The sequence below is a fragment of the Orcinus orca genome, chromosome 6, assembly GCF_937001465.1.
Source record: "Orcinus orca chromosome 6, mOrcOrc1.1, whole genome shotgun sequence".
In the NCBI taxonomy this organism is placed as follows: domain Eukaryota; kingdom Metazoa; phylum Chordata; class Mammalia; order Artiodactyla; family Delphinidae; genus Orcinus; species Orcinus orca.
This window is the reverse complement of record NC_064564.1, coordinates 103,955,129-103,982,965: the sequence shown is the minus strand read 5'-3', so window position 1 is coordinate 103,982,965 and position 27,837 is coordinate 103,955,129. Positions and strand designations below refer to the sequence as shown.

At 43.4% G+C, this 27,837-nt stretch overlaps 1 protein-coding gene across 6 annotated transcripts in view; it reads left to right on the top strand.

Moving 5' to 3' along the window:
• Positions 1-27,837, top strand: part of ASTN2 (astrotactin 2) — a 917,697-nt gene that overhangs the window by 43,642 nt on the left and 846,218 nt on the right. The window lies entirely within an intron of this gene.

Here is a 27,837-nt window from a genome sequence, read left to right as displayed (position 1 = left end):
TTCTTGTTGCATAAACTGAACTGTGATGGGAGGGAGTTTGGTTTAGTATGATCAGAGTAAATCCCACACCTTACAGATGAGTCTGGGTAAGGACTAGAGCTCAGGGAGATCCATCAGCAGGAAGAATTGGTTCTAAATATCAGCCTGCTGGTCAACTGGAAAGGGCAGGGTGGGGACCACAGTGGTTAGGCAGGACCTGACATAATGGGCCTCCAATTCTGGGTTAGTGGTATTTGGTACATCCAGATATTCAGGCTTCTGTCCCGCCTAATTCCTCCTTTATGCCATGCCCACAGCTCCTCTTTTGTAGGTGCTAATGGTAAGAAAGGAAATATCCTTATCTGGACCTTACTTCTTCTATTAACCCCAGGCCTCAAATGAGGCTCCGTTCAACAAGATTCCTTCACCCAGTCCTGCTGTGCATTACTAACCAGACAGGAGGATTCATAGAATGACATTGTGGGGGGCTCCGAGCTCCCCTGGCTTAGTGCCTTCCCTTGTATTTGAATTACTTCCACCATTATCCTTTGTTTATTGCCTTTGAGCTAATTTTTGAGTCTTGCAGTTATACAGCCTCTCCCAGTCCATTTGAATTAATTTTGCGGGAAATGTTTTTGAGTTATTGTGGTCCAGATTAAGTCATTTTGTGATCTTTTCATCCACTGTCTTCGTAATTCTGTTGAAAAGCTATCATGTTTATGGGCTGTGATGGGTGCTTTTTTGTTTTTTTTTTTGTAACCCCAGCCTTATGCAGTCTCATAATTCCTTTGTTTCCAAACTGGGCTGTGTCCAATTTGTTAATCCTTGGTGTAGAAGGGCAATAAAAATGGTAAGACATGGGCCCCGCCAGAGTAAGGCAGAGACTGGGGTTGAATTCCAGCTCAGGCAGGGACGAGCGGCTGCCCTTGGGCAATTTGCTTCCGCCTCTTGAGGTCTGGTTTCCTGGTCTGGAAGATGGGAAGACCCCAAGCCTGGCTTGCAAGTGGATGATTGAATGAGATGCTCTGTCTGACAATGCCTGTCACATACCAGCTGCAGGTATTTCCCTCTCCTCTTAGTTCTTAAAACTCCTACTTCATGTATTTTTCCCTTCTGCCTAAAAGATCAACATGATATTTGATATTTTAAAAAAAATCAGTGTATGTTCTGTTGCTCTTCTACAGTGACTTTTCAGAAATAATTGTTAAGTGCTTCACTAACTATACTAGCTCTTCTCTGGAACACCTTAGGATACATGCTGTCCAACCTGCTGATTTGTGTTTTCCCCCAAATCGCTAAGTATCCCCTTAACTGCGTTCTGTCATAGCTGTTTCTGTGAGAACTTAATTACTTCCTAATTGTCCACATTTCTTCTCTTTCCTTTTTTTTTTTTTTCTTTTTCTGGCAAAAGACAGATTATCAAAGACGGGTTCAGGATCTTTGCCACCTTAGAGTCATCGTTAATTTCCTTTCTTCCTCATTATGAAGGCAGGGATATGTTCCAGTTCGCTTTCTGATTTCCCACCTGGATTCCTTCTAAGAACTCTTGATAATCTCAGCCTCTCTGAAATCACATTTCCCCTTCAAAAGAGACCTTTCTGAGCAGATGCTTCTCACACTGTACCAGCACATTTCACTGGTCTGCATCCCATCCTTTGACCTTATGGTTTTTCACTGCAGTGGGCAATAATTTACTCATGTCTATTAAATGCAAGGCACCATGTGAGATACCAGGGAGGCAGAAGTGAAGATAGCTCTGTCCTTGGTTTGAGCACTTCGTGTAGATAAACACATGCTCAAATAACAAACAGTAAAATGTTAAAGATCGCATTAGCAGCTAAGGGAATGCAAGCCAGACTGACAGTTTGAGCAAGTGGACATCAGAGAAGACTACAGAAGTGAGAGTTTAACTAGGTATTTTATAAGATGTAAATTTCCACATCTATAAAATGGAATGATTAACACTAACTGTTCAGTTTGCACGTAAAACCGGGTAAATTTTTAAATGCATTACTTATGCTTAGCATTCGATAATTATGAATATGCTCCTTCACTAATAATAATAACAATAATAATAATGCTAGTGACAGCAACAAAAATGTGTATATCACCTTTTCCCACACTCATTTTATGGTGGCAGATCAGGAAATGCCATCATCCCCAGTAGGGAGATGAGGAAACTGAGTCTCAGAGAAATTCAGTGACTTACCAGACATAATGCTACAACTTAGAAGGGTTAGAACCATGGGAACTGAGTGGAAATCTGTCTCCACATTCAAATTTTCACTTTATGCTTCTACCTTCCAGTGTGCTTGCAGACAGGAACCTGCCAGATGAATTTGCAAAGTATTCCTCCAGACAGCCAACATCAGCCAGGAGATAGCAGGGAAGGGGTGGTGAGCTGCAAAACCTTGGGATTTTGAGCATACATTAGCCAGAATGTATTTTTAAAAAATATTTTTTAATAATAGATAAAACTTATTCATTACCTACTGTATATCAGGCATTGTGCTGTGTGTTTTGCATTTATCATCTCATGTAATTCTTGCAGTCTTTTGAAGTAGATACTACTGTTCTTCCCAGTTTTCAGATGGAAAGACTGAGGCTTAGTGAGCTAAAGGGAGTTGCCTACATTTCATGGCTAACCAGTGGCAGCACTAAGGATTTGCACCCTCCAAATCCAGGATCCTAGTTTGCGACTGTGGAAACACCCCTCAACTCTCAAATGTCCATATGAATGGGGTGCGTGTTACAGCCATTGCACTGGAAGCCTTGGTGAGGGTTGCTAACTAGTACCAGTGTTTGATCAGCCACTCAGAAGCTCTCCCCTCCCCTCCTCGCCCCCTAGGGGGACAGAGTCAATGAGCCATGAAATGACCAAGGGGCATCTGAAAGAGAGAGGAAAAGCCAGGCACATGGCTACTCCACCAAGGACATGATCAGCCTTCGAGTCATTGCATTGGCTGGAAGTTAATGTGCCCACACTTGCCCTGGGGACTGCAGTCTGGCCTCGTGCAGCTCTTGGATCGAGGGTGTTCAACAAGACGTTGGACATATCAGTAGCTGCTTTGCCAAGCAGCATTAAGGATTCCCTGAAAACTCCACTCGGCCAAGGCCAGCCCACCACTTCTCACAAGCAAGAGAGGGACGCTCTTTGCAGGCGAGCGGTCCTGTGGGAATAGGAGACTGAGAAAAGTGTGCATTTGCAGCCAAAGACCCCCATCTGGGCACAGGAAGCCATCCCTGGTTCTCGGAGTGTTCTGGAGCTGAGGTGGGAGGAGGGGCTTCCTCTCTCCAAACCTCAGTTTTCTCCTCTGCAGAATAAGAAAATTAGACGAGAAGACTCTGCAGGGGCCTCCCTGACTTTGCATCCTATGATGCAGCAGTGCTTTGACATCTAGCGATGATAATAACAAAATTTTATGAAATGCTTTCCATCTTCCAGACACTGTCTAAGTGCTTCAGGTATTATCTCATTAATCCTTACAACTCCGAGGGGTGAGGTGCACTGTGATGCTGGTTTCCGGATCAAGAAACTGGGGCACAAGGGGGTCACGGGTCTTGCTCAACGTCATACAGCTATTCAGGGTGAACTGGGATTCGAATTCACATCGTCTGGCTACTGAGTTTGCATTTTTAACCACTGTGCCTCGTTGCCTTTCAGTCAGTCCTCCTTGAAAACATGGCTCCCCACCTCCCTGTCTGCAGGTGACAGGACACTTTTACGGGAACGGTACTAAGGGAACTTAAAGCGTTGCTATTTTTGTTCAAGTTTTGCTTGGAGGGGACAGGCAAGGCAGCGGGTGACATTACCATATTAAAATATACATAGGCCCTTTTAATCCCTCTGCTGGGATGAGCTTGCATTGGAATAAACAGAATGCCCCCAGCTGGGCATGTGGTACTTGCAGCTGGATTTAGTCTTGGCTCTCCCTTGGGTCATGAGGGCCATTTGCTAACGTGGAGTTTAAGAGTTTGGCCTACGGGGTTCAAGGGACCTGGGTTCATATCCCAGCCACTTGCTGGTTGTTTGATATTGAGCACATTACTTAATTATTCCCGTTCCATTTCTTATTTATAAAGTAGGAATTCTAGTAGTACCTACTTCCAAAGGTGTTTGTGAGAATCAAATGACCGAATGTAGTTAAAATGGTTTCTAAACTGTAGAGGTTCCTTCGGATGATTGAACATGGACCGGACTGCAGTTAACCTTTTGGGTTTTTTTTGTTTTTTTTGTTTTTGCGGTATGCGGACCTCTCGCTGTTGTGGCCTTTCTCGTTGCGGAGCACAGGTTCCAGATGTGCAGGCTCAGCGGCCATGGCTCACGGGCCCAGCCGCTCCGCGGCATGTGAGTTCCTCCCGGACCGGGGCACGAACCCGTGTCCCCTGCATCGGCAGGCGGACTCTCAACCACTGCGCCACCAGGGAAGCCCTGCAGTTAACCCTTTGTGGGTCTGTTTCCCATCCTGTTCCTTCTCTCTCCCACTGCTGCCACCCTGAGGACTGGCCTGCAGCTCAGGGGCCCTGGGCCTTTGGTGTTCACCGAGGCATTGCTGGGGCCCGGGAGAAAGAGTGGGATTGATTTGCTTTGCATTGACTGCGCAGGCTGAAAAGTGTTTTTTTTTTTTTTTTTTTTTTCTTCTCCTTTCTTCTTTAGTCCTGGGAATTCTATTTTTCTTAGAGTGTTTTTAATGGAAAGCACTGAACCAAATTCCCTCAAATTGAATTTGGCTGCCTAAACTGTCAGCTCTCCATCTACTACCCTCTGCATCCTCATCCACCCCCAAGCAGGAGCCTCCACGTTTATACCCACAATCACTCGTGGGCTTCCAGCCTGGGCTGAGAAAGAGACGGGGGTGTGGAGGGAGGTGGACAGTATACCTAGGCTTACGGCTGGCCTGCAGCTCCTGCCTACTGCTTGTCAACCAATGTTTCATGACACAGCAGATAGACATGTTTTTGATGCTATCAGGTGGCAGCCTGGCCCTGCGGATGGCCAATCACACCAAGAGTCAGAGGATTGAGGGTGGGGTCCTGGCACCAAGCACTTAACAGCTCTGTGCCCTTGGGGAGGTCGCTTCACCTCTTAAGTTTCAACATCCCTGTTTATTAACAGAGAACATATCAAGTAATCTCCTTGCCTCAGAAGAGATGTAAGAATTCACTCATTTGCTCATGTGTTCATTCATTCTTTTAGCAAATATTGGTCAAGTGCCTACAGTGTTCCAAGCTTTGTGCTAGGTAATGATGTTAGGACTCTGAATAAGATACGTTTCCTGCCTTCCAAGAGTGTTTAGTCTAAGAGGATGACAGATAATAGTTAACAAGTAACTTGAAGGTCACATGAAATGCCATATTTAGAGTGAAAATGGCCTGGATCTTGGGGTCAGGCAGGCAGGAGTTTCAGTCCCATCTCAGCCACTTATGAGCTGTGTCATCTTAGGCTGGTTATTTGACCTCTAAGGGCCTTGGTTTCCTCCCATATAGAACTAGTGTTACAACCTCCTTGTAGGGTTATTGTAAAGATTAGAGATATTGTGTTTACTGTTCACTGAACAGTGCCTGGACCCTAAAACGCTCACAATAAATGGTAGCTATTATTAGTAGTAATGATAATACTAATAATGGATGGAAAAGTGCTTTCCAAGCTGCAAAACCGTACACAAATATAATGAATCTTTATAATCACGTTACATAGAGACTCATTTCCCAAGGGATTCCAAGAGCAATCAGGATCACTGGTGCCTAGAAAAATAAAATAATATTATTAACAAGAAGAAGAATGCTTTACGTTTGAATAGCACTCTTCCAGTTTTAACAAATAGCGGTGGCAGGGAAGAACACTTAGAGAATTCATTAATCCCAGCTGGCCTCTACTTTTGTTGGCAAGTATTATCCTGTGTGTGTTGTAAGATTTTCTGTCTTCGTGAGCAGCACTTTCGTTTCCCCCTAAGTAAACGATGGTTTATATAGATTTGCCCCATTTTACTTGACCTAAATTCAGCCAGGACTCTTCTGTGCCGACACCTGCCATCAAGGTTTGGGGCATTTCTTAAGCCTGCAGCTGATTATGCTTCCTCCCGTGCTAAATGCACAGTAATCCCTGGAGACTTGGCTGACTGTGCCTTTGTGATAATGGGGTTTTATATTTATAAACCAACATGTTAAAAACCTGCGTTATTTTTATGTACAAGTTTTTCAGATCAGAACTCTTAAACAGCACATGACAATCATTACGGTCCCTGGGGAACCAAACAGTTCTATGGATTAGTGTAGACAAAAGAGAGCTGTTTACTTTCCTTTTCAACAGAGGGTTAGGATACTATCTCCCACCCACTTGTGCCCTGAACCCAGTGATCATGTGAAAACCTTATCTGTTACATACATTGGGAAGATTAATAAGGGAGATGGAAGGTATAATCATATACTTTCCTTCCAAAATACGTGGCATTAGTTTAGTCTAAACCCTCTGGAATGAGGTGCAGGCTCCTAATGGAAACCATGTATGAGAATCTCCTTTGGCAGTTCTCACCACCAGGTGAAAAGAGGTCATTATTTAGTATATTGGCTACTTTTAGCAGGTTAAAAAAAAAAAAAAAAAAACTCCTATGACTCTTGTTTTGTTTTTGTTTCAATGGATGCCTTCTTTAGTTTGTATTGGGTGTGATATTCATAACTGTGAATGCGCGTGTGTTTGTGTGTGCATATGCTCATGGTATATTTTTTCAAACCCCTAAGAAGAATTCTAAATCTCTCAGATCTATTCTTGTCAATTCTTGTACTTTTCCAAAGTCAATGAAGAGTTACTACATAAATATTACACTCCTTGTGTGAATTCCTGATCCTTAGTTTCTGCTTAAGCCATGTCCATTCCCAGATGGTTAGCTACAGGAAAGCCATTTTTGATTCATTTTTCTTGTGGTCAGGTTGCTATCTGTTTTACAAGTGAGAAACTGAAGAGTTACAAGTGGAAGTTGTTTGTTAAAAGAGCACATACTGCACGCTGTGTAGAGGGATACTGTACAGAGTTCATCGTATGGAAATAAGACAGGGCATTTTGTAGAGATGACTTTTGCAAGTGGATGGGGCTGGCTTAGAGTCCTTTCTTCCTCAAGGTTTCTGTGATTCTCACTGAACCTAAAAATAGCATTAGGTGAAAGCTAGCCAAGTTCTGTGTGTCTGAGAAGCAAGAGTGTCAGTGACTTGATAGATAAATATCTATGTGCACTCCATCAAGTCCCATAATCATTTCAAGAGTTGATGAGCAGTGACCATAACCCAGGCCCTGTGTTACATTCTGGGGAATCGGCTGTGAACAAGCAGAGAGGACTTCAGCCTTTAGGAACTTCCCATCTAGAGGGAAGGCAGACAGGAGGAAATGACTCACGCACTCATTGTTTACCGTGAGGAGGGCCTGTGCAAGAGCTTCATATGCATCCTCTCGTTTATCTTTACAGCAGCCAGAAGAGGATGGGGAAAATGCCCCTCCTTTTGCAGAGAAGGAATTTGAGACTTAGAGGTGTCAGCGAGGAGCTGAAGGTCACAGGGCTCGTAAGTGGCAGAGCCAGACCTAGAACCAGATCGAGCTGACTCGTAGGCCTCAGGCTCACAAATTGTCACCAGACCGCCTTTCCCATTGCTTAATGTCTACAAACCTCATCGATGAAATGGGTGGCCCTGCTTCATCGAAAGCACTCTTCCAGGAGATGGTCCAGAGAAGCCTGTACAGTAATATGACTTGTTTTTATTGTAGTTGCTTTGTGTTTATCATTGTTGCTCTGAAACACACAAAATGGAGAGGTAGTGAAGTCTGTGTAAGCCCGTGCCTCCATTCTGCTCTGGTAATGTCCCCACTCATTACAGAACTCACGGAAGAAGATGTAGTTGATGCTATTTGTAGTTCAGAGCAGGTGTTCCCAGAGAGTGGGGGTTGCTGGAGCAGGAAGGCAAAGCCGGTGGCTGTGGTGGGGGCAGGGAGTTCACACACCAAGATCAAGGCCAAGGTCATAAGGATGGCTCAGGTGTCTAATCTGCGCGATGCAGGGAAAGACTGAGTCCACTTATAACAGTAAGGGCTTATTCCCTTGTTATGGGAGGAGTTAGGGAGAGGAGAAAAATTCTTACGGAAAGATCATGGGCAAAAAGTGCCCAGCTCTAGCTTAACGAGCTAGATGACCTTGGGGAAAGTCCCATTCCCTCTTGGGAACCTCAGTTTCCTCATCTTTAAGATGCTGATGACAGTTTCTGCTCTGCTTTCCGCACAAGGTTAATGAAAACATCAAAAGAGAGAATAAAGGTGAAAAGGATCTGTAAATTGGAAAGCGCTCCATACATGTTATTTTCTTCTTAATGTTTATCATTAATATTATTAGCTGATCACTGACATCGTCAGTATTATCATTGTATGCATTCATTGGGACATCCACAGAGTTGGCTGGGCTGAGTCCTGGAAGTCATTGTTTTTTGGAAATTTTAATCCGTTCGTTTATTAAACAAACATGCGATGAGCGCCTCCAGTATGTAAAGAAGTATGCTAGGTTTTGCAAGATGAGTCAGACAAGGCCTCTGCCCTCAAGGAGTTTGCAAGGGGAAATGAGCAGAGGCCTGGGATAACTGCAGAACAGGGCTAATAAGTTATGTAACGCATCAGGAGCACAGAGCAAACAGAATGCCGTGTTAACTTGTCACATCCCGCCGAGGTGACTCTGTGTGCTGGGAGAGCGCTGAGAAGGAGCTCAGAGAGCATCACACACGCGCAGCAGGGAGGGGATACCTACCAACTCCCAGGCTGGTGCCTTCCGCCAGGGATTCAAGCTGCCTTCTCCCTGTGCTAGAAAGCTCAGCCTCGCATATCATCAGGACACGGCAGGCTTCCTGAGAGGTTCTGTTGGCCAGCCTCTGAGTACTGTTTTGTCAAGGCTTTCTGATGCTTCTCCTTTCTGAGTTCATGCTAGGCTTGCCTGTCCTCCTGGCTTACTGTTCTTTGCAAGTCTCCAGTAACTACATTGTGAGTAGAAGTGATCGGTGCCACTTTTGGGCCAGAGCCCATTTTACCTGCCAGGGGAAGCCCTGCAGAGCTCCCTTTCCTTCTCATGTGGAGATTGGCAACATTTGACCTGGTGGCTGCCCGCTCCGCCTGGGTCATTGAGAGCCTAGTGAGTGGAGGTCCCCTGTTGACATGGGATGGACGTATAGTATAGCATGAGTAGAACATCCATCGTGATCCCTGAGGTTTGGGGCTGAAACAGGCTGTAGCTAATGTTAACTGGTATAGGAGCAATGGCATAACAGAGGTGGGGAGAGTCCAGTGATGCCGGTTTTCTCATTTATCGAGCCTCTTCACAGGGTCCTTGATGCTGCGGTGTGGGGACTCAGAGTTCCTGAGGCACCTTGTAATCCAAGTTTGAGCCCGGCCACGTCTGTTAGTCTAGGGTGATTTTCTTGCGCTTCTCCAACTAGCATTTTTTTTCTTCTTCGAAGCTGCCAGAACTTCATTCCCTGAGGCTTCACTGCCTCCTGTTCTGCACCCCATCCCCTGGCTGTTTATCTTCTGTAGTCTTTTAGGAGGTACCTCGTCAACAGCGTTTGGAAAAACTAAGTAAATCATCCTGCCTTTTATTCCACACTTGATTAAACTTGTCGGAGAATTCAAACAAGTTTATAAGGCTCGTGTTTTCCTCTGCTCACAGAAAGGAAGACCCACCTGATCTGTTTCTTGGTTTAACCTCCCATGTGTGATAGCAGATAAGAGTCAGCAAACTGTGCCCTGTGGCCTGCAACACAAGCCCTTGGGGATGAATTTTTGGTGGTTGTTGTCGTATATTTTTTATTGATTAATTTATTTTTAAATTATATATGTATATATTATTGAATGAAAGTCTTTAAATTCTATAGTGCTTTACAATTTTCAGAAGTTTCACACTCATGATTTCATATAATCCTGTAATAACCCTTTTTTTCCCTTATCCCTGTATTGCCCCTCCTCCCTTCCCTCTCCTCACTGGTAAACTCTAGTTTGTTCTCTATATATGGAAGTTGGCTTCTTTTTGTTTTATTCATTAGTTTGTTGTATTCTTTTAGATGCCACATGTAAGTGATATCATACAGTATTTGTCTTTCTCTGTGTGACTTACTTCACTTAGCATACTGCGCTCCCAGTCCATTCATGTTGCTGCAAATGGCAAAATTTGATTCTTTTTTATGACTGAGTAGTATTCCATTGTGTGTGTGTGTATATCTATATATGTCTATCTACATCTTTATCTATACCACCTCCTCTTTGTCCATTCATCTGTTGATGGTCATTTAGGCAATTATAAATAATGCTGCAGTGAACACTGGGGTGCATGTTTTTTTTTTTTAAATGAGCACTTTTGTTTTTTTTGGATATATACCCAGAAGTGGAATCGCTGATCCACTTCTGGACCACTATATATGGTAACTCAAGTTTTAGTTTTTCGAGAAATCTCCATACTGTTTTCCACAGTGGCTGCTGTAAGGCCATCTGCCCCTCAGACCCAGTGTAACTTGCACAAGTAGGTGATGAACAGATGTTTGATGAGTGAACGTGCTCCTGGACCTTCAGTGTTATTTATTTATTTAATTTATTTTTGCTGCATCAGGTCTTAGTTGCGGCATGCAGGATCTTCGTTGAGGCATGCGGGATCTTTCCTTGCGGCACGCGGGCTTCTCTCTAGTTGTGGCGTGCAGGCTCCAGAGCACCTGGGCTCTGTAGTTTGCGCGCAAGCTCAGTAGTTGTGGCACGTGGGCTTAGTTGCCCCGCAGCATGCGGGATCTTAGTTTCCCGACCAGGGATCGAACCCGTGTCCCCTGCATTGGAAGGCGGATTCTTTACCACTGGACCACCAGGGAAGTCCCTGGACCTTCGGTGTTATATCATTCAGGGCCCAGGAAGGAAACAGACAGCTCCCTTCTGAACACACTCAGAAGAGGGTAGAGAGTTTCATGGAGGGTGTGGCACGGGTAAGGGGACTGACCCGGGGTCATGAGGCATTCTAGATTAGCATCTGGGGTGCCTCGGTCTCCTGGCAAAGCAGGAGGGATTGCCACCCAAATCTGGTTTAGGTGTTGAGTCCGATGATCACACACACACACACACACACACACACACACACACACACACACACACACACACACACACACACACACACACACACACACACACACTATGATAGGGTCAAAAGGGACTGGCCTCAGTTTTGATTGTGGTTCGAGGTGGGGCTGGGGTGAGAGATCCCATGCATGGGCAGAGGCTTGCAGAGTTTGAATCTCCAGCCAGTGCCAAAAGGAGGGAGCATTCAGGCGTTCTTGTGAGCTTGTTCAGATATAAAGCACAGAGGCGAGACGGAAAGGTGAGGCTTAAAAACTGTCTGTGGTCAAACATCAAAAATAGGAGCCAGACTGCTCTTTTCGAGGGGAAAGATCCTGCCGCCCCAAAGGAGCCAGAAGAGGGACCTCGCTTACAGGGACCGGCCATATGGGGTCCGCACTCGCTGTGTTGAGAACACAGTTCAACAGGGAGCAAGTGAGGATGATTAATACTCTGACCTGCTGCTCACCAATCTCCTGCCAGTGTGTCTCCTGAGCAGAACCCACCTGGAAGCAGAGGGCAAGAGAACCTGGGTGATATGGTCTGGAGAGGTCAGTCAGCATCCTGGGGTTAAGGGCATCACAGAAAATGGTTTGGGGATGGGGCAGAGCACATGGAGGATACCCAGCAGATAGGGATCAAATAGAAACCAGTGAGATTCTGAATCTTTGCTAGCCACCATTTACTGCGCACACTTCATGTGCCAGGTGTCATACTTGATATGCAACATTTTTTTTTTTTTTTTTTTTTCTGCGGTACGCGGGCCTCTCACTGCTGTGGCCTCTCCTGTTGCGGAGCAACAGGCTCCGGACGCGCAGGCTCAGCGGCCATGGCTCACGGGCCCAGCCGCTCCGCGGCATGTGGGATCTTCCCGGACCGGGGCACGAACCCATGTCCCCTGCATCGGCAGGCGGACTCTCAACCACTGCGCCACCAGGGAAGCCCATGCAGCATCTTTTTTAATCCTCACAACCTTAAGTAGATACTACTTTTCACAGATGAGGAATCTGAGGCTCAGAGGGGTTAGAGTCTTAAAGATGGGTGGAGCTAAAATTTACACCCAACACTGTGTAACTCCATTGCCGGTATGCTTTACGCTGTACTGTGCTGTCCCTTCTCTTCTTGGGCGCTGGAGAAGTCCCCACGTGAGGTGTCTGGCACCAGAGAGGTGGGAGCCACAGACACTTCCTGCCAGCTTTCCACAGAGCCCCACCTTGCTTTAGCTTCAGCTACTCTTCATTATGCGGCTTCGTTTTACCCTTATGGTGATTCCTTGAGGAAATGATAGTGGTTTCACTTTCCAGCAGGGGAAACCAAGTCTCAGAGCAAATGAAATCACTGGCCTGAAATCACACAGCTTTGAATGGGGTGGGGCTCCAGGTCAGCTCTGCATGGCCCCAGGTTTTGGGAATTCCTGCTCTGCCTGGCTTTGCTGGCTCCTTCCTTTTGAGAATGAGAAACAGAGATCCAAACTTCAGTTCCCTCAATATGCTGGGGGCCTTTGAGATGTATCCAGAGGGAAGCTGTTTCTTTTGTCTGTTTGCAAATGCCCTACTTTACGTGTCTTTCTTTCCTTTTTTTTTTTTTTTTTTTGTTTTGTTTCCTGCTTGCCTCCAGCCTGACTTGGTACAACATTTTCCTTGGGGCCGTGGAGGAGCCAGATCCCTGATGGAGGTCACAGGAGTGGCAGCCCCCGTTTATCTCCATGCCCCTGGGACTGAGAATTTATTTATGATGGCAGGCCAGGGCAAGATTTAGAATAATTGAGGGATTTAAGTCCTGAGGATATGAGAAATAAATAATGTCACCCATTCCACATAAAGGGGCCTAATGTAGAAGAAGAAGAAGAAAAAAAAAAAACAACAACTATGATTCTATGAGAAGTTAAGAACAAATCCTAAAAATCGCTAAGTCATTCTGGAGCATAGCATTTTCAGTGTAGAAAGGTGTAGATGGTGGTCTGGAATAGTCCCCTCTTTTAAAGATGGGTGAGTGTGGCCAGAGAGGGGAGTGCCTTGTTCATGGTCACACAAAGGCTACTAATAAAGCCAAGCCTTGAAATGAGGTGGGCTGCTTGGTCTCAGTGTCTGCTGCATTATACCCTGCCCACCGTGGATGCAGAGTCATGAGGTGGGAAGGAACTTTGTGTGATTCCGGTTGTTTGTACAGCTCAGACTACACTCTGTCCACTAGACTGGCAGTGTCATGAGGGCAGGAATCACATCTTACTTAACTGTGTGTCTCCAGCACACTTGCTATTTCCTTTCTCTGGTATAGTTTCCACTCTTCTTTAACTGACTACCTTTGATTCATCCTTCAGTTCTAACTTGCACAGTGTTTCAGATGGGAAATGCTCTCTGACTCCTGGCTAGGTTAGATGCCCCCTGTTGTATATTCCCATATTCCCTGGACTCTTTCCTGATTTCTACATTATGCTTCATTTTTGTTACCTGTTTAATTCTCTTACCCACTAGACCAGAAGCTTTGTGAGAGCAGGGATTATTTACTCGTATTCATTTCAGTAAGTATGCTTAGCACAGGGCCAGACATACTCCATAAATGTTTGACAGATACGTGAAGGATGAAATTAAGAGGGTCCTAACCTCAGAGTGTAATCCAAGGATCTCCGAGTGCTGGACAACTGCCCACATGTCCTGGGACTCAATGAGTCATAAAGACACTCATCAATTTCTACTACTTCGTGTTTAGCAATCAGTAGGAGCCAATGGGTTTGCATCCACTTTCTCTTTTCCCCTGGTTTATCCCTGCTGAGAAAAGCTGCCGTCCACCCTTATTGACTTCCTAATTCCTGCTTCTATATTTTGTTCTTCATCGAGTTGTCCTTGGTTTATATAGTCATTGCATCCTTCCCTCCTGACTTTCAGGGAAACTGAGGCTCAGAGAAGTAAAGTTACTTATACAGGCTCATATCAAGACAGGGAGGCCAGGTCAGAATTGAGTCTGTAATCCCTGAGTTCACTCCTCTCTCCTGCCTCTGATAGTTTAGGTCTAAGTTCCTGTCTTCCTTTTTCAACTTATTTTGCTCTCATCAGAGAACCTGGCCCAAATCTGTACTGCCGTACTAAAGTTTCTGTTCAATATTCATGCAGTAATTTCACAAATACTGACTACATACTGACACTGTGCTGGCTGTTAACCAAAAGACTCCCACTTTCCAGACAGGGACCCGTAGCTTTTAAGAACCATAGGATTCAGCAGTGTTAAGCCATATAGGCCAGTTCTTCGTATGGCGTTTTGATGGCATTCTAACTCTGGAACCTCGATGGGTGTGTAGGTATTTAATGGTTATCTTTTAACTCACAGCTGAATGACTAAACCCTTATCTCAGCATATAATAGGTACACCTGGAAGACAGCGTTTGCCTTTCTTGAGTCACAGAAAAGGGAGGAATATCGGCTTTGTTACTTTCTTTAACACACCGATTGTTCCTTTTGGAGTGGTAGTAATATCATTCCTGGCATTTATATTGCATTATCATTGCCTGCAGTCATATTTTGCTTTCTTTTCAAAACAACCCATCAAGGTTTAAGCACTTTCTTCCCATTTTACAGATGGGGAATCTGAGGCTCGGTAGCAGGAAGGGGCTTGACCAAGGGCACAGCATTAGGGAAGGGGCAGAACCGGAACAATAACCAAGGGGTCCAGAATATAAGATTGATCCTCTTACAGTAGCCAGTGTTTATCATTGAGTCTGTGCCTTGCGTTACGTGGAAAAAAGGGCTCTGAACGACATCAGGGACCAACCAGGGTTTACTCATAGAGTAACTGTATTTGGGTTGAACTCAAAGCATGCTTAACTCCCCACTCCCCTCCCAGTTCACAGGTAGTGGAAATTGACTTGTCAGGAGCAGAGGAGTGGGAGGTGAGTTGGGGTAGGCAGGTTCTTGGAGAAAAGTGGGATTTATGAAGGGAAGTTCTGAAGGATGGGTAGAACTTCAACAGCAGGTATAGAGAGAGGCATGACAGGATGAGGGAAGCAGAGGAAGGAGATCTGTTTGAGGAATGTGGGGGGAGGCTGTTGAAGTGTTGGATGCAACTGGAGGAGATTACGGTTCTCCAGCAGCCCCGAGAGCTTTCTTCATTCCCCTGCTCTTGGGACTACTAGAGAGCAGATGCTGAAAAACCACTTTCAGGCACTTCCTGTTGCAAATTACATGATAATTTCCACACTCCATGTCAGTGCCACCAGAGGCGGGTGGCCCGCAAGTTTGTGATTAGAGGTGGTGCCCGGGGTGATGTAAAGACAATTGCCCTCAGTTTAATATTGGCCCCTTTCTCATTCAAATGATGGGAAAGGAAATGGAATTTCTTATTCAGCTGTCATGCCCAGGAGAGTTTTCAACTCTGGGTTGGAGGTATTTGTAATATGACAACTCAAGCAGGGGATATAGCCATGCCCGCACCCCTATACTGTCCCCAGGTCTTGAACCTTGCATTGCCCCTGATTTACTCTGTGTGTGTGTGTGTGTGTGTGTGTACATGTGTGTATGTATTTGAGTGTGTGTATGTGTATTACCTAATCTGTCTGACCTTTACTGTCTCTCTGCAAATTCTTAGAAATGATACTGTCTGTGCAGAAACTAACAGGCATATCCTGACTTTTGGACAAACTAGATAGAAGAAGGCTTCTTAAACACCAAACATGATAGATCCTTACTATAACACTGATTTTACTATAAGTGGATCTGTGATAGGATCATCCATGATATCCTAAATGTTCAGTATTAAAAGGTCTTTCAAATTTATATATGCCTGTCACTCTCCTTTTTCTGATAGGGGAAACCAAGGCCCAGCAGGGGAAGTGACTTGCCCAGATCACACACACATTTACGACGGAATTGTTACTACAGTCTGTGTCTTCTCACTGCCATTCAAGTGTTCTGCCATTCAAGTGTTCTGTCCATTCAAGAGGTTATATACTCAAGCTTCCAGAAGGACGTTATTAGAAGGAAATCCTTGCAACAATGCCAGGAAAGCAACACTTGCAGATTTTCACTCTTAAAAAGCAAAATTAAGGACTGTAGCTAGAATAGGCAGAGTTTGGGTTAGGCGTCAAAGGCCTGCTTAGCCATTGATTGGGTATTGGTTTCAACCTCCAGAATCCCATTAGGTTCCAAGGACCCATAATAAGTGTGATTCTTGAAATGGAGAAAATGATAAAGCCAAAGGTAACTTTAATTTAGCCTCTTCTCAGCTTGGCATAGCCAAAGGCGAAGTGCCGACATGAACCCAGGGGCCCGATTCCAATCCTCTTGGTAATGCTAGAACCTCAGCTCTGCCCATGGTAATTCCATGCAAGTGCCCATCAGAACACAGCTGAAAGCACTCTTCCCCAATCCCATGAATCCTCATCAGCTCAGTTTGGCTCCACATTCAATGGCCAAGGTTGTATAGTAACAAAGTCAGCATACAGGCAGCTTTATGACATTTGAGGGACTAGGCACTTTTGCCTTTGGGGGCTGTTCCTCTATAACATTTAAAAAAAAATCTTATTATCATTTACTTTAAAAATTGTACAATTGTGTTTGTATAAAGATGAGGATATTAACATCACAAATGGAGACATTTTCTTTGAACTAAACATTATTTTTGCTTCTGGTTTCAAGAAAAGTTAAAACATTTTTGTTGGTTCCTAAAAGGTCTGTAGGCTCCAGACACAGTGCCTGACGGATAATCCACCCTGCCAGGACATGCTTCATATTCAATTCTTTATCTTTGCTGAGATGATATGAAGAGGGTTTTTTTACCTTCTTTCATCTTTTCTCTGAATGCCCCTTTCCTAACCATTCTTGACATACTTCAACTTTGTTTTATTTTTTGAGCAACAATACTTACATGAAGCCCATAAAAATGGGAAATCAGATTGAACAGACATGGTACCACCATTTCATTGTACTGCAGAGCCAGTCCCGGCATATTTCTTGAGAAAAGGTAAAGGAGCTGGCTTCCTGCATTGCTGTTGCTTCTCATGTTCTCAGAGTGAAGTCTAAAGACCTTGGTGTGTTTTAACTGCTGGCCCTGCCTCTTGCAGTAAATGGCTTTGCCTCTCAGAACCTCACTCAGTTTCATCATATCAAACATGAAATAATAGTGTCGTCCGCACAGGTTGTAAGTGATGGCCCATATGGAGTGCCTGCTGGCACATAGTAGGTATACAAGAAGAATCAGATCCATGATCATCTTCCTGGGAAAATCCAACCCCTCTCAGTATTTAAAAATTTTGACTTTACGTTGGAGACTCGTGCTTTGGATTGATCACAGGGTACTTGGAGACAGACTAGGGCAGACTTGTAACTCTTGTCTCAGCCTTACCTTTATACCCTATAACTTTGAGCATGACATTTCCCCTCTACCAGCCTAGGTGTGTGCATCTATAAAGTGGGCATTATAACACTGATTTCAGTAGGGTTTGGGGGACGACCTAATGAGACTAGAAGTTATATTACTTTGGAACCTGTTGCACACTCTGCAGTTGTAAGGGGTTGTTTCCATTACTCCTCTGTCCCCTGACCCCCAGGACAGGCTGCTCCCCTTCTCTGGGTTCTTGGGGGAAGCATTTTTTATTAGCAATGCTGTGAATGGGTAAATCTGTCATCCACCACTTTAGCTGTAGCCTGAAGCTGTGGTGCTCCTGTGTCCCCCAGCCTGTCCCCCAACAGCAGGCCAGCCTCTGCCTCCAAATTTCCAATTCCAGCTGCTCAGAGGTAGCCAGAGGGTGTTTGATTGCCCACAGACTCTGGCATTACAGCACAATCCAATCAACTCTCTTTCAGAGAAGAATCCCCCTCAGATTGTAATCAGGGTCCATTCTGTCTCTCCCCATCTGGCTCTGGTCCCCAGGAATCAAGAGGGCTCATTTGCTTCTCTGTCGTGGCAGCTTCTCAGCCTCTGTTCTCACCCTGGGAGCCAGCAGCCTGGCATCTGGTTGGCGCCTCACTCACTACGTTATACGTGGCAGGTCAGGTTCTCTCTGTGAACTCCATTACCCATTTCTAGATGTGGGTTTCTATCACCCAACACTGACATTACTGAAAGAATAAGGTGAGAGAGCATGCTTGAAAAATATTTGGTAAATGAAAAGAACTGTTGTCATCGTACTCATAACATTATTTTTGCATACGCTTGCAGTGGCGTCTTCAGTCAGAAATGCGAATGGTGCTCAAGAGTTTCTACCATGAAGGAATGGAATAATTCATTTATGCAAGGATTTCTGAACTTCTCATTCATTCGTTCATGCAACAAATACTGAATTTGCTGACCACTCATTCTGTGTCAGAGACTGTCCTAGACCCTGGAGATAAAAGAAATAGAGTCATTTTACAAATAATAATTATCATCCACCCGGACCCTAGAGGGGTCTCTGGAGGATAGAGAAATGAATCCATTTATTCACATATATACTGGTAATGTCTGATATGGCAGGAACCATGGGTACAACTGTGGGGGGAAGAAAAAGAAGGACAACAGGGTAAGAAGCTGGTAAGAAGGTAAGAAGCCTGAAGAAGGAGATAAGAATTAAACAATTTTTAAAATTTTTTTTATATATTTTTTTGCGGTACGCGGGTCTCTCACTGTTGTGGCCTCTCCCGTTGCGGAGCGCAGGCTCCGGACGCGCAGGCTCAGCGGCCATGGCTCACGGGCCCAGCCGCTCCGCGGCATGTGGGATCTTCCCGGACCGGGGCACGAACCCATGTCCCCTGCATCGGCAGGCGGACTCTCAACCACTGCGCCACCAGGGAAGCCCTAAACAAATACTTTCATAAGTAATTATTGAGACACATTTTTAGTAAATGCCTTGAAGGAGAAAGCATTGAATATTTTGAGAATGTATAACTGGGTGGTTTATTTTAGGCTGGGAAAGCAGGGAAGGCTTCCTCAAGAGGTGGAGTCTGAGGTCAGTTTGCTGAGGTTTAGCTGGGGAGTGGGTTCCAAGCAGAGGGAAGAGAGCCAGCAGCCAGAGGAGTTCTGGTGTTCTAGGATGGTGAGAAGGCCAGTGCTTGGCTGGAGGGAGGGGGGCGTGATGGGGCCTTAAGAGATTGCCTGCGGCCAGGTCATGCAAGATCTGGTGGGGAGGAATAAGACCTACCCTGGAACAACTGAGAGGTTGTTAAAAGAGAACATCAGTAACAAAGCAAGGATAAAAACTGTGATATTTATTCAGTGCATGACCGGCAAAGGAAGGGGGTGTTAACTCAGTCTTCATGGCTCAGCGAAGTATTCAAAGAGGGGGATTCTGGTTTTTAAAAGATATGAGGGAGTCTACCGAGCAGCTCTAGTAGAGAGATGAGGAACATTCAACTCTGAGGGAATAGCATGTGCGAACATGGTCTGCGGGAGAAGTCGCTGGTGAGTTTAGGGAACTGGCACGTGGCGTGAATCTCCAGAGCAATGAGAAAGGGACTGGAGGAGAGGCAGGAGCCAGACGACGAGTGAATTTTAGCGGTATTTTACCTTTCAGTGGTTTTTTCTTAATTGACTTTACTTTTTAGAATAGTTTTAGGTTCATAGCAAAACTGAGCAGAAAGTACAGAGTTCCATTGACCCCCTGCCCCCACTCCCAGGATCTCCCAATAGCAACTCCCCCCACGAGAGCAGTACATTTGCAACTGAGGAACCTGCACTGACACACCATTATCACCCAGTGTCCATAGTGTACGTTAAGATTCACTCTTGGTCTTGTAAGTTGTGTGGCTTTTGACAAAACATGTATCAACCATTATTATTCATACAGAGTAGTTTTACTGCCCTAAAAATCCTCTGTGTTCTACCTATTCATCCCTCCCTCCTTCCCTGAACCCCTGGTAACCACTGATCTTTTTACTGTCTCCATAGTTTTGCCTTTTCCAGAATGTCATGTAGTTGGAATCATACAGTGTGTAGCCTTTTCAGATTGGCTTCTTTCACTTATATGTGTTGAAGGTTCCTATTTAGTGCAGATTTTGGAAAGCAGATGACATGGTCGGGTCTGCTGTTACTAAGGCTGCTTTTCCTGATGGATTGGAGGTAGACGTGGACCAAAATCAAGGAGACAGGTTGGAGGCTGTGCTGGTTATCTTCGGAGCTTAAGTGGCTAGTATTTAGATTAATTAAATTAAATTAAGTTTTTAGTTGCTCAGGCACATTACCCACATTCCAAGTACTCAGTAACCATATGTGGTTAGTGAGTACCGTATTAGATAGTGCAGATGTAGAACATTTCACTGTGGAAGAAAGTGCTGGATTAAATGGATTAAAACAGCAATGGATTAAATCTTTGAGGACCTCTTTATGGTTTTCTGGAAAGATTACAGACTTCAGAATCATAATAGGTTTTGAGTTGTCAAAACATTCAGTAGTGATGCAGTTTTTTAAATCAGCGTATGTATATGTACACATATATAACATAAAATTTGCCATTTTAACCATTTTTTCAGTGTACAGTTAATTAAGTGGCATTAATTGCATTCACATTGTTATGCAACCATCACCACTATCTGTTTCCAAAATCTTTTCATCACCCCAGACAGACACTCTGCAACCACTAAGCAGTAACTCCCCATCTCTCTCTCTCTCTCTCTCTCTCTCTCTCTCTCTCAACCACCACCCCACCCCGCCCAACCCCTGCTATTCTCAATCCACTTTCTGTCTCTATGAATTTGCCTCTTCTGGACATTTAATATAAGTAGAACCATTCGATATCTGACCTTTCATGTCTGGTTTCTTTAATGTAGCATAATGTCTGTAAACTTCATCCAAGTTGTAGCATGTATGAGAACTTAATACCTTTATGGCTGAATGGTATTCCATTTTAGGGATATACCATGTTTTGTTCACCCACTCATCTACTGATGGACCTTTGGATTGTTTCCACCTTTTGGTTCAGTGTTGGGATTTTGAATCGTCTACTTAATTTCTGAGCTTCATTTCAATAAAGTGGGTGTATTAATACTTAAATCCTAGGATTATGCTGAGAATTAGAAGACTCGCCCAAGATAAAGCTCTTGGGATGAGGTTTCCTGTTCGGCAGTGTTAATTTTCTTGCCCCTCTTCCTTCATCTCTGTCAACCACCCTCTCGGTGCCCGGATCCTTGTGCGTTAGAAGCTCAGCAACTGTTTGCCAGTCGTTGATTCTCTCTGGGCCCATTAGCTCAGCTCTGATTCTTGGACTGTGGAATGTGAGCAGAATCTTTTATTTGACCTCTGCCTGTTTAATGTGTGGGAGGTTCCAGGTCGGTGGAGATAATGCCTCTCAAGTGTCGCAACTCCTAGGATGCGGACGCCGGCCTGTGCTCCTCATTAAACTAATAATTCCTCTCGGGAAGTGTGGCGAAAATCAGCACTTGACATTTAAAAGTAGATGAAGTCATAAGGAGATTATGACTTGGCCTTGGATAGCATATCTTGGGCCAGATTAGAAATTCACATGAGAGAGTAATTGTTTTCTGGGGTCATACTCTGTGTTCTCTCCTTCCAGGGCTGGAGGCATAGATTCTGAGTCACAAGGGACTGTTTCTCTCTGAAGGAGGTACATTGAGAAGTCCGGGTTTTCCTCTTAAAGGGACTCAAATGATAGGGAATTCTCACATTCAGTTCAATTAAAAAGATATTAGTCAGTGTCTTACTTAGGATACTTTTACCTGTATCCCAGAGGCTTAGACAGTGAGGACATTTAATCATCTCATGTGACAAAAGGTTTGTAGATTGGTGACTTTGCAGCTGAAGACTGCAGTACCCAGGGTTGGAATCTCTCTGTCGTAGCCTTCTCCTTGGGGTTCCCAGTTCCCAGGTGGCTTTAGAGCCCCAAGATTCATGAACTAACGTATGATCTAAAGCAGGGATGAGGGTAGGGCAGGCAGAAAGCAGCTTTCCTTGTGAGCTTTTCCCTTTATTAGAAGAAAAGCCTTTTCCAGAAGTGCCTTCAAAGGTTTCACCTTATGGTTCATTAGCCAAAAGTGAGTCACATGGCCACCTCTGTTTGCAGTGAAGTCTGGGAAAGTGAGCTTTTTCATTCTTTACAGAGAGAAGACGTGGCTAGGAATTGAGCACTGGGTAGCCAGCCGACACTATTTACCTAAACACCTGTGTGCAAGGTGCAATGGAAATATAGATACTGATAAGGTATGGACATGCATGCTCCCAGCAAACCAAAACCATAGTAAATGGAATACATCCTAAAACAGATACATAAGAAAGCTGGGATGTAGAAAATTGAAGGGAGGAACAGTTTATACTGTCTGTGTGGTCAGGGAAGCCTTCACGGATGCAGTGACATGTGCATGAAGTATTAGGATCTGGACTCAAGGCAGCTCAGGCTGAGAGAACAACTTACACAAACGTACAAGAATTGGAAATTTAAGTTTTTATTTTTATAGGATGTAGAGTTGAAATATCTGTAGTAAAGCAACAAGGAAGAAAGTGAGATATAAAGGTAGTTTATTGCAAATATAATAGGTGTTGAATGCCAGGCTTAGGTGTTTGGACTTTACTCTGGAGACATTAGGTAGCTATTAAGGTTTTTGAGTTGGGTTTGCCATGATCAGTTTCCCCAAAGCCTACTACTTCTTCATTATCTAGTGATAGATTTGCCATCGTGACTTTATCTTAATGTTTGTGACTCCATTTCTCAGTTGTATCCAGTTACCCATATCCTTCCCCCAATTCTCTGAGTAGCAGTGTAGACATGGGTGCTGCAAGCAGAACAAACAGGCTTCCACGTTCGTGGTCTTTACGCTTTCAAGTCAAAAGCATGAAAAACATTTCACTTTCTCCCATCTGCCACTCAACACAGAAGTCACATCAGAGCAGGGCCCACATAGGATGGCTTCATTGTGATTTTATTATACTTGCTGTTTTCCCCATTTTGCTGCTTCCATATTAAACAGGACTTGCTGGTTGTCTTTGCCAACTCCTCTGACTTCTAGACACTTTGCTCCTATCTGACAGGCTTTCTCTGCTCTAAAACATTCATCGACTCACTAACATCCTTCACCTCAATTAGTAGATTCTTTGCGCTGTTGTCTCTGATACTCAGTCTCTTTCCCTCTGCCCAGCAAGCCCTCCTGCCATAGCAGGTACACAAAGTGCTCTGAACACATCATCATGCTGTACACGTTTCCCTCTGATGACAGTGTCTTCCTATGGTTTTTATTTCTCCCTCCCCCAGACTGCTTTGCAGGAGTAATTAATCTCTCAAAACCCTTCTTAAGCACCATATCTTTTTATCTTCTTATATATATATTTTTAAAATTTTGGAATAGTTTTCTAAATATATAGAAAATTGGCACAGACAGCACAGAGATGTTCCATATATCCTTTACCCAGCTTCCCCTAAAGTTGACATCTTACATTTGTACATGTACAAATGTAAGATGTCAACCTTTGGTATATTTGTCAAAATAAGAGATCAAGACTCCCTCTCGCAAGAGCACCAGAATCGCAACTAACTACTGAACAGTCATCGACAGGAAGATACTGGAACTCCCCAAAAAAGATAGCCCACATCCAAAGACAAAGGAGAAGCCGCCTACCAGTGAGATTGTGGTAGGGGCGCAATCACAATAAAATGAAGTCGCATAACCACTGGGTGGGTGACTCACAAACTGGAGAACAATTATATCACAGAAGTCCACCCACTGGAGTGGAGGTTCTGAGCCCCATGTCAGGCTTTCCAAACTAGGGGTCCGGCAATGGGAGGAGGAATTCCCAGAGGATCAGACTTTGAAGGCTAGTGGGATTTGATTGCAGGATTTTGACAGGAATGGGGGAAACAGAGACTCCACTCTTGGAGGGCACACACAAAGTAGTGTGTGCACCATGACCCAGGGGAAGGAGCAGTGACCCCATAGGAGACTGAACGAGAGCTACCTGCTAGTGTTGGAGGGTCTCCTGTAGAGGCAGGGATGTGGCTGTGGCTTACTGCAGGGACAAGGACACTGACAGCAGAAGTTGTGGGAAGTACTCCCTGGCGTGAGCCCTCCAGGAGTCTGCCATTAGCCCCACCAAAGAGCCTGTAGGCTCCAGTGCTGGGTTGCCTGAGGCCAAACAACCAAAGAGAGGGAACTCAGCCCCATCAGCAGACAAGCGACTGAAGTTTTATTAAGCTCTGCCCACCAGAGCAACAGCCAGTTCTACCCACCACCAGTTCCTGCCATCAAGAAACTTGCACAAGCCTCTTAGATAGCTTCATCCACTAGAGGACAGACAGAAGAAGTAAAAAAAGAACTACAGTCCTGCAGCCTGTGGAATGAAAACCACATTCACAGAAAGAAAGACAAAATGAAAAGGCAGAGGACTATGTACCAGATGAAGGAACAAGATGAAACAGCAGAAAAACAACTAAATGAAGTGGAGATAGGAAACCTTCCAGAAATAGAATTCAGAATAATGATCCTGAAAATGATCCAGGACCTTGGAAAAAGAATGGAGGCAAAGATCGAGAAGATGCAAGAAATGTTTAACAAAGACCTAGAAGAATTAAAGAAAAAAATAGAGATGAACAATACAATAACTGAAATGAAAAATACACGAGAAAGAATCAATAGCAGAATAACTGAGGCAGAAGAACGGATAAGTGACCTGGAAGACAGAATGGTGGAAATCACTGCCAGGGAACAGAATAAAGAAAAAGGAATGAAAAGAAATGAAGACAGCCTAAGAGACCTCTGGGACAACGTTAAATGCACCAACATTCACATTATAGGGGTCCCAGAAGAAGAAGAGAAAAAGAAAGGGTCTGAGGAAATATTTGAAGAGATTATAGTCGAAAACTTTCTTAATATGGGAAAGGAAATAGTCAAGCAAGTCCAGGAAGTGCAGAGAGTCCCAGGCAGGATAAACCCAAGGAGAAACATGCCAAGACACATAGTAATCAAAGTAACAAAAATTAAAGACAAAGAAAAATTATTAAAAGCAAGAAGGGAAAAACGACAAATAACGTACAAGGGAACTCCCATAAGGTTAACAGCTGATTTCTCAGCAGAAACTCTGCAAGCCAAAAGGGAGCATGATATATTTAAAGTGATGAAAGGGAAGAACCTACAACCAAGATTACCTGGCAAGGATCTCATTCAGATTTGACGTAGAAATCAAAAGCTTTACAGACAAACAAAAGCTAAGAGAATTCAGCACCACCAAACCAGCTCTACAACAAATGGTAAAGGAACTTCTCTAAGTGTGAAACACAAGAGAAGAAAACGACCTACGAAAACAAACCGAAAACAATTAAGAAAATGGTGATAGTAAGATACATATCAATAATTACCTTAAATGTGAATGGATTAAATGCTCCAACCAAAAAGACACAGGCTCGCTGAATGGATACAAAAACAAGACCTATATGTATGCTGTCTACAGGAGACCCACTTCAGACCTAGGGACACATTCAGACTGAAAGTGAGGGGATGGAAAAAGATATTCCATGCAAAAGGAAATCAAAAGAAAGCTGAAGTTTCACTACTCATAGCAGATAAAATAGACTTTAAAATAAAGAATGTTGCAAGAGACAAGGAAGAACACTACATAATGATCAAGGGATCAATCTGAGAAGAAGATATAACAATTATAAATATACATGCGCCCAACATAGGAGCACCTCAGTACATAAGGTAAATGCTAACAGCTGTGAAAGAGGAAATTGACAGTAACACAGTAATAGTGGGGAACTTTAACACCTCACTTACACCAATGGACAGATCATCCAGACAGAAAATTAATAAAGAAACACAAGCTTTAAATGACACAATAGACCAGATAGATTTAATTGATATTTATAAGACATTCCATCTGAAAACAACAGATTACACTATCTTCTCAAGTGCACACGGAATATTCTCCAGAATAGATCACATCTTGGGTCACGAATCAAGCCTTGGTAGACTTAAGAAAATTAAAATCATATCAAACATCTTTCTAACTACAGTGCTATGAGATCAGATATCAGTTACAGGGAAAAAAAAAACATAAAAAACACAAAGACCTGGAGGCTAAACAATACGTTACTAAATAACCAAGAGATCACTGAAGAAATCAAAGGGGAAATCAAAAAAAAAAAAACCTAGAGATAAATGACAATGAAAACACGATGATCCAAAACCTATGGGATGCAGCAAAAGCAGTTCTAAAAGAGAAGTTAATAGCAATACAATCCTACCTCAAGAAACAAGAAAAATCTTAAATAAACAACCTAACCTTACACCTAAAGTAACCAGAAAAAGAAGAACAAACAACCCAAAGTTAGTAGAAGGAAAGAAATCATAAAGATAGAGCAGAAATAAATGAAATAGAAACAAAGAAAGCAATAGCAAAGATCAATAAAACTAAAAGCTGGTTCTTTGAGAAGATAAACAAAATTGATAAACCTTTAGCTAGACTAATCAAGAAAATGAGGGAGATGACTCAAATCAATAAAATTAGAAATGAAAAAGGAGAAGTTACAGCGGACACTGCAGAAATACAAAGCATTGTAAGAGACTACTGCAAGCAACTCTGTGCCAATAAAATGGACAACCTGGAAGAAATGGACAAATTGGTAGAAAGGTATAACCTTCCAAGACTGAACCAGGAAGAAATAGAAAATATGAACAGACCAATCACAAGTAATGAAAATGAAACTGTGATTAGAAATCTTCCAACAAGCAAAAGTCCAGGACCAGATGGCTTCACAGGCGAATTCTATCAAACATTTAGACAAGAGCTAACACCCATCCTTCTCAAACTCTTCCAAAAAATTGTGGAGGAAGGAACACTCCCAAACTCATTCTATGAGGCCACCATCACCCTGATACCAAAACCAGACAAAGATACTACAAAAAAAGAAAATGACACACCAATATCACTGATGAATATAGATGCAAAAATCCTCCACAAAATACTAGCAAACAGAATCCAACAACACATTAAAAGGATCATACACCATGATCAAGTGGGTTTTATTCCAGGCATGCAAGGCTTCTTCATTATAGTCAAATCAATCAGTGTGATACACCATATTAACATATTGAAGAATAAAATCCATATGATCATCTCAATAGATGGAGAAAAAGCTTTTGACAAAATTCAACACCCTTTATGATAAAAACTCACCAGAAAGTGGGCATAGAGGGAACATACCTCAATATAATAAAGGCCATATATGACAAACCCACAGCAAACATCATTCCCAATGATGAAAAACTGAAACCATTTCCTCTAAGATGAGGAACAAGACAAGCATGTCCACTCTTGCCACTATTATTCAACATAGTTTTGGAAGTTCTAGCCACTGCAATCAGAGAATAAAAAGAAATAAAAGAAGTACAAACTGGAAAAGAAGAAGTAAAACTGTCCTTGTTTGCAGATGACATGATACTGTACATAGATAATCCTAAAGATGCCACCAGAAAACTACTAGAACTAATCAATGAATCTGGGAAATTTTCAGAATACAAAATTAATGCACAGAAATCTCTTGCATTCCTGTATACTAACAATGAAAGATCAGAAAGAGAAATTAAGGAAACAATCCCATTCATCATTGCAACAAAAAGAATAAAATACCTAAGAATAAACCTACCTCAGGAGGTAAAAAACCTGTACTCAGAAAACTATAAGATGAAAGAAATCAAAGATGACACAAAGAGGTGGAGAGATATGCCATGTTCTCGGATTGGAAGAATCAATATTGTGAAAATGACTATACTACCCAAAGCATTCTACAGATTCAGTGCAATCCCTATCAAGTTACCAATGGCATTTTTTATAGAACTAGAACA